Source organism: Poecilia formosa, unplaced genomic scaffold (assembly GCF_000485575.1).
Source record: "Poecilia formosa unplaced genomic scaffold, Poecilia_formosa-5.1.2 Scaffold819, whole genome shotgun sequence".
NCBI lineage: Eukaryota > Metazoa > Chordata > Actinopteri > Cyprinodontiformes > Poeciliidae > Poecilia > Poecilia formosa.
The window spans coordinates 73,521-82,837 of record NW_006800758.1 but is presented as its reverse complement, the minus strand read 5'-3'; positions in this window follow the sequence as shown (position 1 = coordinate 82,837).

The following is a 9,317-nucleotide window of genomic DNA, read 5'->3' as shown; positions in this document are numbered from 1 at the left end:
GCTTGAGACCTGGTAAGAGCACTGACAGCAAACACATCAGGATGGGACTTCAATATCTCATCTTCACCCATCATGCAACTGGGATTATCCACCATCTCAGGAATAGGAAGTACCTTGTCTCCAGCAAGATCATTCCCCATTATAAATTCAACCCCCTGAACAGGGAACGAGTTTCTCACTGCAACTTTGAAGAATCCAGAGGCCAACTTGGATTTTATGTGAACATGATGTAAAGGTGCCGGTACATACGCCATTCCAATTCCTTGTGCTATCGTACTTGCATTACAGGAGGTATCGGCATTGAATGGCAGAAGGCTGGACAGAATGAATGACTGGGAACCGCCAGTGTCCCTCAGTATCCTCACTGGTTTCTCATCCTCTGGAAGTCCTGTTAGGGAGACAAGAACATCAAAAATGAAGGGCTTAAAACCGTCATCAGGTTCACTCAGGTTTGAGAGATCTGGTGAGGATCTCAGGGTTTTGACTAGGCTAACCCCTTTAGCTGGTTTTGGTGGTTGGGGTTTGGCCCTGACTGTTTCAGGGCCAAACAGTCAGAAACAATATGCCCCATTTTATGGCAATAAAAGCATTGTCTCTTTTGATTTGGAAATTGGAGCGTTCCTAACATGAGATTGTGGCACATCTTTCCATGTCTTGTCACGAGGAGGTTGGTCAGATTTACACACAAAAACATTTTTGTGAGTAAGGGCAAATTCTTCAGCCAGGACAGCTGCCTCCTGTAAGGTGGAAGCTTTTTGCTCATTCAGGTACAACACTGTACGATCTGGGAGGCAGTTTTTGAACTCCTCCAACAATACCAACTCGCGTAGTGAACTAAAGTCAGTAGCTTTAGTTGCCTGGCACCATCTGTCAAATAACATTCCTTTTTCCCTTGCAAATTCATCAAATGTTTGTGAAGTGGATTTTCTTAAGGCTCTGAACCGCTGCCTGTATGCCTCAGGCACCAGCTCATATGCCCGGAGTATGGCAGCTTTTACTTTGTCATACACAAGACTGTCTTCTATTATGAGTGCTGCACATACTTCCTGTGCCTTACCAATCAGTTTGCACTGCAACAAAAGGGACCAAACGTCTGTGGGCCAGTGAAGGGCAACAGCAATACGTTCAAACGCATTAAAATATGGTTCCACCTCCATCTCTCGGAATGGTGGAACCAGGGCAATATTTTTGCTAATGTCAAATGTTGAAGGTGCTAAAGAAGAGGAAGGTTCATCTGGTGAAATACTGACATTGTCTTCATCTTTACCAGAATCTGTAGTGAGAACAGTGGTTGGTTTATGAGACTGTAGCTCCAGTTGACACATTTTAATGGCAGTTTCAGCTTCAATTTGTCTGCATTTAAGCTGGAACTCAAATTCATCCTTCCGTTCCCGTTCCTTAGCTTCAAGTTCCAGACAAACTAGACGTACCTTCAAACGTGCCTCAACACTGGGATTTGAAGATTCAATAGAGTTCAAACCGTGGGAGAGAGGCTGGTGGTTTATCCCTCTCTGGCTTGGCGGCAGCAGCAGGTGGTGTCTTCCTTCCCTCCTCAGCACAAACCTCAGAATGATCAGCACTTCCAGGAAAGGTGGTTTCTTCTTTATCCACTTCCACTGCAAGTATTCCTTTTTCAACTAAGCTACTAAAGACAACAGATTTTAAGTCACGTTTGAGCAGAGACTTAGACACATGGATACCCAAGTATGAAGCAATTTCATATAAATCATCTTTTCTACAGACATCAAACTGTTGTACAGTAGGATTACCCAAAAATTCTTCCAAATTAAACTGTGCCATGTTCCAAAAATAATCCCGGACGAGCCCCCACTTATGTTACAACCCCCTCCCCAAGACCACTATTGGTAAATTCTGGCACTGGGTGTAACACAAAAGAAGAAGTAACCTAAACAGTTGATATCCGTAACAAAAGGGTTTATTTACAGTGCAGGTAGAAAAAAAACTCAATCACAGGAGCAAACCAAACAAGAAAAACAACACAGGGAAGCTTTGAGCTTCAGGGTCTCCAAGGCCAAAATAATAAACAAAACACCCCCTTCTAACTATGAAATAAAAAGAACAACTTGCTAGAAGTGAAAGTAAAGAAAAATACAAAACCTGAGCTCCCTGGCTAATCATCAAAACAGGAGAAAACAGTTAAACAAAAATGGCAGAGAACCCCTACCGGCTTCCACTGAGAAGGAAATAAGGTTTTGGGTTACACACTTGATTTGTCACAAAATGCTCACAGCAACATCAGCCAAGCTTCCACCAACAGCCAGCTTACAGACAAGACCAATACAGATCAGGGCCCAAGGACAGGAAAAGAGGGACTGACATCTCTGGTAGGGAGCTTCGTATTGGATGGCTGACGAGCTCCAACACATTCCACCTGTGGGAGCCAGGTAAAACTGAAACGCAAAAAACAAGAGAGCTCTCTCATGAAGAGAGCCCCTAGAGGTCAGTGACCGTAACAATATGGATGATTTATCAAAGTGGCTACAACACTGTGGGACAGGGCGTGTTGTTGGTGGGATCATAATTAACCATCTGATGTATGATGATGATTTAGTAATTTTTAGTCCTTGTGGTGTTGATCTTCAACAATTATTGAGGACCTGCTCACAATATGGTCAGCAGTATGGCATTATGTACAATGCACTGAATAGTAACATTATGAATATAAGAACATAGGGGGATCAGAAGTTGGTACTTCCTGACTTCTCCTTATCAGGTGTTGTTCTTAAAAAATGCACTGCTGTCAAATACCTGGGACACTATATAACTGATGATCTGACTAATGATATGGACATTTACAGGCAACGTTGTTTAATGTACCAGCCAACATGCTGGTACATAAATTCAGGATGTGTTCTGTCTCAGTGAAAGTGTCTCTCTTTAAAGCATACTGCACTCCTCTGTATACTGCTCACCTATGGAGACAATATAAACAAAGCAGTTTACAGAAAATCAAAGTGACATACAATGACAGAATGAGGAGGCTGCATAGGATGCTGAGATGGACCAGTGCTAGTATGTTATTAGTTGGTGTTGGTGTCTCCTTTTTTCATGCTGTCTTACAAAACCTTATGTACAGGTTTATGTGGAATTTACATGTTTCTACAAACAACATCATCCAGATACTAACAGATATTTCACAAAGCTCAGTCAGGTTTAAGTTCAGAATGTAGAATCAGTGGTGGTCTAGCCTTTCTGTAAATCAGTGACTTGTATATGTGATTATTATCTTTTTATGTGATTGTTTCTTTTTAATTTTCTTAAATGATCTATGGACCCATTTGTGTCTTTAATAAAGCTGCTGCTGATGATGATAACGATTATTAGCTCAAACATAAAACAGCAGGTATACTTTAAAATAAGGTGGGAGTTTCTTTCAGTGAGTCTTCACTAATCCTATGCAGACATACACCAATCTTGAACAACCCTTATATCCTATAACAAATAGGTAAACTTCCCAGGTTGGAGGTGTAAAGAATTGAAGACCTGGGCTAAGTGTGCGAGGGAGTAGACTTTATCCCATTTGACAGATTAATAATACAAAATGAATAATACAAGACTACATCTTTAGAATATCAACAAAGTAAATCTATAATAAAATTAATTTAAGCTCAATAAATTTAGGTCAGAAATACCTAGATTAAAGTTCCATCTGTAAAATTTCTTTAATCATGACCTACATTTTTTATTTATTTTTGACAGCATCCTGTCTAAGATAAATTAATTGATATCGCTTCCCATGGTGAAATGGGAGATCGATTTGTCAGTCAACATTGACCAACATTTCTGGTCCCTTATATGTCTAAGAACGTTTGAAATCACTAACTCAATTCACATTATAAAAAATCTTCCATGGTACACTATACAGGTTAAAAGATGTACAGAATGGGTTTTGCATCATCTAATATCTGCTCACAGTGCATAGACAATATAAAGGTATATAAAATATACAAGTACACCCACACATTCTGGTTCTCTCCACCTGTTCAGTGTTCTACTTCTGTGAAAATTTATCCAAGTGTCTGAAATATAGTTACTCCTCTCCATCAGTTCACTTTCTTGGCAAACTTAGATGATGTTAGCGTGGAGACAAGTTCAAATTCATGTGTTTTTACAGCCTTAGAAGGCCGTAAAAAGGCTTGTACAGTGAAAGGCATAGTGAAGTTCCTTTGGTTTCAACTGTTTGGTTCATTCATTTTGATTATGACTCAGGCTATATTTGTAAATATAATAAAAATGTCTTAACATAGTTTATTTAAAAATCTTGCTTAGTGTTGCATGTCCACGTGAAAACATTTTTAAATTACTTCAATTTTCACAGTTTAAGACAGACTTAACAGTACAAACAAACAAAAAAGCAATGTTAAAGCCAGAAAATGACCACAGTGAACTTTATTAAACAACTTAGAGTCTAATTAAATTCAAATAACATTTTCCAAAAATAAGAATAATCAAAAATGAGCTTTTATACTTTTATTGAATGTTGTAGGACTTTTGACTTTACTCACACAGTCTGCAACAAGGGGAAATTTTTCATTTTTTCTCTGAACAACTTTATTTAGTCACCACATACATTACATGTTTTGTTTTTTGTTTTTTTTTGTCCTTAATATATCGGCATAGTTACGGAAAACATGGTGGCATAAAACCTCTAAAGACACCTTTCACAGTCAGAACTCAAGAAGAGAGGAATGTTTTATTTTTTTAAGCATTTACAGTTTGCTTACATATATTTACAGGCAAGTACTTTAGTTGAAGGGAACACCCTCCACACCCAACTTCAACTAACTCTTAAAACAAGCGTCTGTATAAAACAAAGACTGTATACGTTTAAATAGAGTCTTCTCAATAATGCCTACTTTGTCTATGCTTTTAATCAGCTCTCTTGGTGTTGCTCACCAAGAGAGTGAACAACCATATCTCCTGCTGATTTTCACAATAAATATTAGAGAAATAGTGGACGCTGAGAAACAACACATTTCTTTAATTTAGAAACTTTAGATTGCTCAACAAATTAATTTGTTTGTGAACAATCAATAACTGCTGTTCCAACAGTTGTCCTGCATAAGGTATAATTAAAAAGCAGCTAGCTTTGAAACGTTTGAGTACTTAATGTAAACTAGCCTGATGTTTAAATATTTCTTTCTGTTATTTTATTATATTGAATCTTTAACAAGCACCACCAATTAATAAATGTGAACACCGTTTTTTTGTTGGTTTTTTACTTTTAAATTCTTTTCTCCTATATCAAGTTTGTTATTAAGGTGATCAATAGTTAAAACATGAGACATATACACTTTTTAAAGTAAGTGACAATAAAAAGAACTAAAATGTAAAGATTTATTGACAGCTGAAGAAAAGACTTGTAGACAGAACTGCTGAAAAAACATTTAACCTAATCCAACACCTCATCACAGTGGCACAAAATGACAAAGACACACATAAAAATCCAAATACACAACACACATAGTGTGTAAGAACTGTGAATTCTTTGATCCATTAGCCACATTCAAAAATACAGAAATCAGATTATGCAATATTTCTCTGGTTCTCATAACTCCTCCAATTAACTCTAGTACTGCTTCCTACTTTTATATTGGCTTGTATTAAAAAAATGGGTTTGCTGCCTTAATACTTGTTGAGAAATGTGAGACACCTGATCAAAATGAAAATAAAACTCAATGACTCTGCACTTGTCCAGGAGAGGGTGCTGCTGCAGTCAGTGACTTCATGGAACCAACTGAACTTAAGTGCATTATATTCTATAATTGAATGGAATTTAAATCTGGCTATATTATGGAATTGAATTTTCTGTAAATAAACAGCATCCATTATTGTTGTGAAATTCTTGAGCTGACACCTGCTGTGAGTTGGTACTATATAAATATTAGGTCAACTAGAATACCTTGGACTGGTGAAGAAAATTCTCAAAATGAAACCAAACCCTGCTGCACAAAGTCAGCCTAAAAAATTCTGATTAATTGTTTTCTAATACAAATTCACTGTTGCAGATCCTGGAGAGAAAACCTATGGTGAAGCTCATTTCATTTGATGTATTACAGGAAAGCATGCCCGTTATTTTAAGCTACTACTTTTTTCTAGCTATTTTTCCCAACATTTGATGAGCCATGTTGGTCACACAACAAGAGCTCTGTATTTTTATTTGGAAACACATTTTTCAAAAACATGCTTTTGTTCAATTGTATGATAAAATCAGCCAACCTATAATATTAAATTCAAGGAAGGGTTCCACTTTCTGCATCTTGATGGATAAAAGTGGGGCACCCATCAAAACATTCCTTAAATATTTTAATCAGTAAAGGTAAAGTAGTTTTAGAATGTTTATATTTTGAGATACCATTTGAAACAACCCTCAAAATTTGTTTGAACAAAGCAGACACACTCATGCTGCCATGTGTTTGTCTGTTCCCACAAGACTCATCTCCCATAGTTATTATCAAAGATCTCAGATAAAATTATTTTAATTCATTTTCAAAGTCTTTACATAACCTGTTCAGGGCTCTTCATTTCACACACAGAACGTTAGGATCATCGGTAGTCATCTAGAATAATAATAAAAAAAGGTTTTAATATTTTTAGAATAAAATAGTTGCAACTGAAGGCAATCATTAAACTTGCTTGAAAAAATATGTTCTGCACTCCTTGCTTTTAAAACTTCAAAATATTTGCTGAATCTTTGCACAGAACATTGCCCCATTTAGTTATTTTGTTTTTAAGATGGTTTTATGCAGTTAGTATTATCAAACTTATTTGTATCACTCCGTAATGTACTTCATGAACATAACACCAGTATGAAATGCAAACAGTGACACCACATGCATGACTTCTATTAAACCTCAAGGTTTTTGGCACAGACTAGAAAAATAAACAATCTAATATGCCTTGCAAATTTAATCTTGCAAATTTATCAAACACCTTAACTTGATTGTTTCATTTTTTGCATTACTCTATAATTTTATGTTTTGTCAATATCCTAAAGTTATGGTTGAATTATTATTATTGTTGTTGTTGTTGTTGTTGTTATTTTGCCTAAATCATCTTTTGGCCAAAACAGATAGTGATTTTTTTATTATTATTTTTTTTTTCCTAAATCATATATTTATATTTTGGCAAAAATTACTTAGGTGAAGGTGAAGGAAGGAAGGAAGAAGGTGACTATAATTTTACTGTTAAAAATGTTGAATTAATGTAACCAAAGAAATAAAATTTTATAAAAAAATTAGACTGTTTTTGCTGGTAAGCTAATACTTTAGATGTGATACAGTAAGCTGAAAAACTATTTTTTCATTATTCAGGAATCAGGCCCATTGTTAAGCAAACTACAGAAGTAATTTTTTACTTTTTAGCTCATTTGAATGAGAATAGATACTTAATACAATAAACATTATTCACAGTAGTATGTAGACTTTTTTCATCAGTGTAACAAATCTCACAGGTTAATGTAGAGTACTAAATTTTAACTTCACTCATTTTGTGTTGGAAACATAGTTGCTACTTAAGCTAATAGTCTGTTTTTACATAAGAAGTTACGTGTTTCTATTTCAGTGAAAGTTCATGTGTTTTTTACAGGGCCAGCCCAAGCTTCCATGGGGCCCTAAGCAAAATTTGGTTTTGGGGCCCTCTAGTTCTACTAACAATGTGGACTGACTGGAATTAGCAGTCTGATCATTAGATCATTCACACACCTGCTATAAACGTATTGCATCTCTGGCTGTTTACATTATATACATGTATAATACAGGATACATTTATTGGCCAACTGATTTATTGTCCAGTTCATTTCTGGGTGCTGATTTCCTTAATTTTGGGGAATCATGATTGGTCGATACTTACACGTGAAGCCCATCTTATCCCCTGATCGTATCTTCGTCAGCAAAGGTTTATAAATCAGCTTCTGTCTGCTTTTGCTCTACAATAAGAGGTTTGACTGACAGACCGGCCCACCAGGTCAGGTCTGCACATTTACAGTTAACAATAGTCACCACATTGTTGGCAACTCATCAACTTTCTTGCTATATTTAGCAACATTTAAGACAAAAAAAAAAAATTATATCAGCCAAAATCAAAATCAGCAGGTCAGGCTTTTTAAATATCGGTAATCAGGGATCGGCCAGAAAACTGCAATCGGTGCAGCGCTACACACGTATTCATGACATTCTTTGATTAAATAAATGTATCTTAAGCATAACCCCAATAGCTAAAAATTTTGTTTTTACCAGGTGAGTCTTTCTCCCCTGAGAATGTGGACCGGTACCGGGTTGATTCTGAGCCTTCAAATGATTTTAGCAAAAGTTTCCCATAACTTAGAAGTTGATGTAAAAATAATGTTTTTAGCCACAAAATGATTATGATCAGCAGCAAACAACATATCTCCAACTACAGCATAGAGCAGCTCATCGATGTAGCAGCTATGTTGCCTGACGTAAAAATATTTTGCTAAACAATGTCAAACATTGAGAAATTTTAATTATTGCTATCAAACATTATCAAATACGGTGTTTTGAAACTAAAAATACCTCAAAAATATACAGAGCTAAGCAGGAGAATCAAGTCATTTAAAGTTAAAACTCAGTTTCACACAAACACAAAGACCCTAGCATAAGTGTTTGGTTTTTGAACTGGACCAGGTCGCTATCAAGCTAATTTTCTATTAGCAGCTTTATTAATCTTTACATTACATTACCAGAACACATTAAAACAAACCTTTATCTGGCTTTTTTTCTATTCTTCCTCTTTCTTTTCTCCCTCCCTGAAGGAACGAAGCTGAAGTTGGTTTCCAATTCTAGCTTCCAATAGCTAAAGGGCGATTCCACTTAATTGTTCACTACTTTCCGCTACTTTCCACATCTTTAATCAACTCCAGTTTAAAAACTACTACACCTAGACACTTCAAACCTGGACTAGATTATTCTTCTCTAATAGCAGAATATTTAAAACCATGTTTGGGATTTGTGAAACCTTTTTCTGATTTGTGAAAACTTATTAAAATTTGATTTTCACCATTTTGGGCACCTCTTTCATTACTAAAACTGCTCTAATTAAAAAACTACAACACCTAGACTCTTCAAACTAGGACTATATTGTGCTCTAATAGCAGAATATTTTAATCCATGTTTGGAATTTGTGAAACTTTTTTCTGATTTGTGAAAACTTCACTAAAGATCAGATTACTATTCATTACCATGCAGTTTTTTTCAAATTCAATTCAAAACCACTTTATTAATCCCAATGGGAAATAAAATGTTGGTGTAACTCATTAATTTTTCAAAGAGTTATTG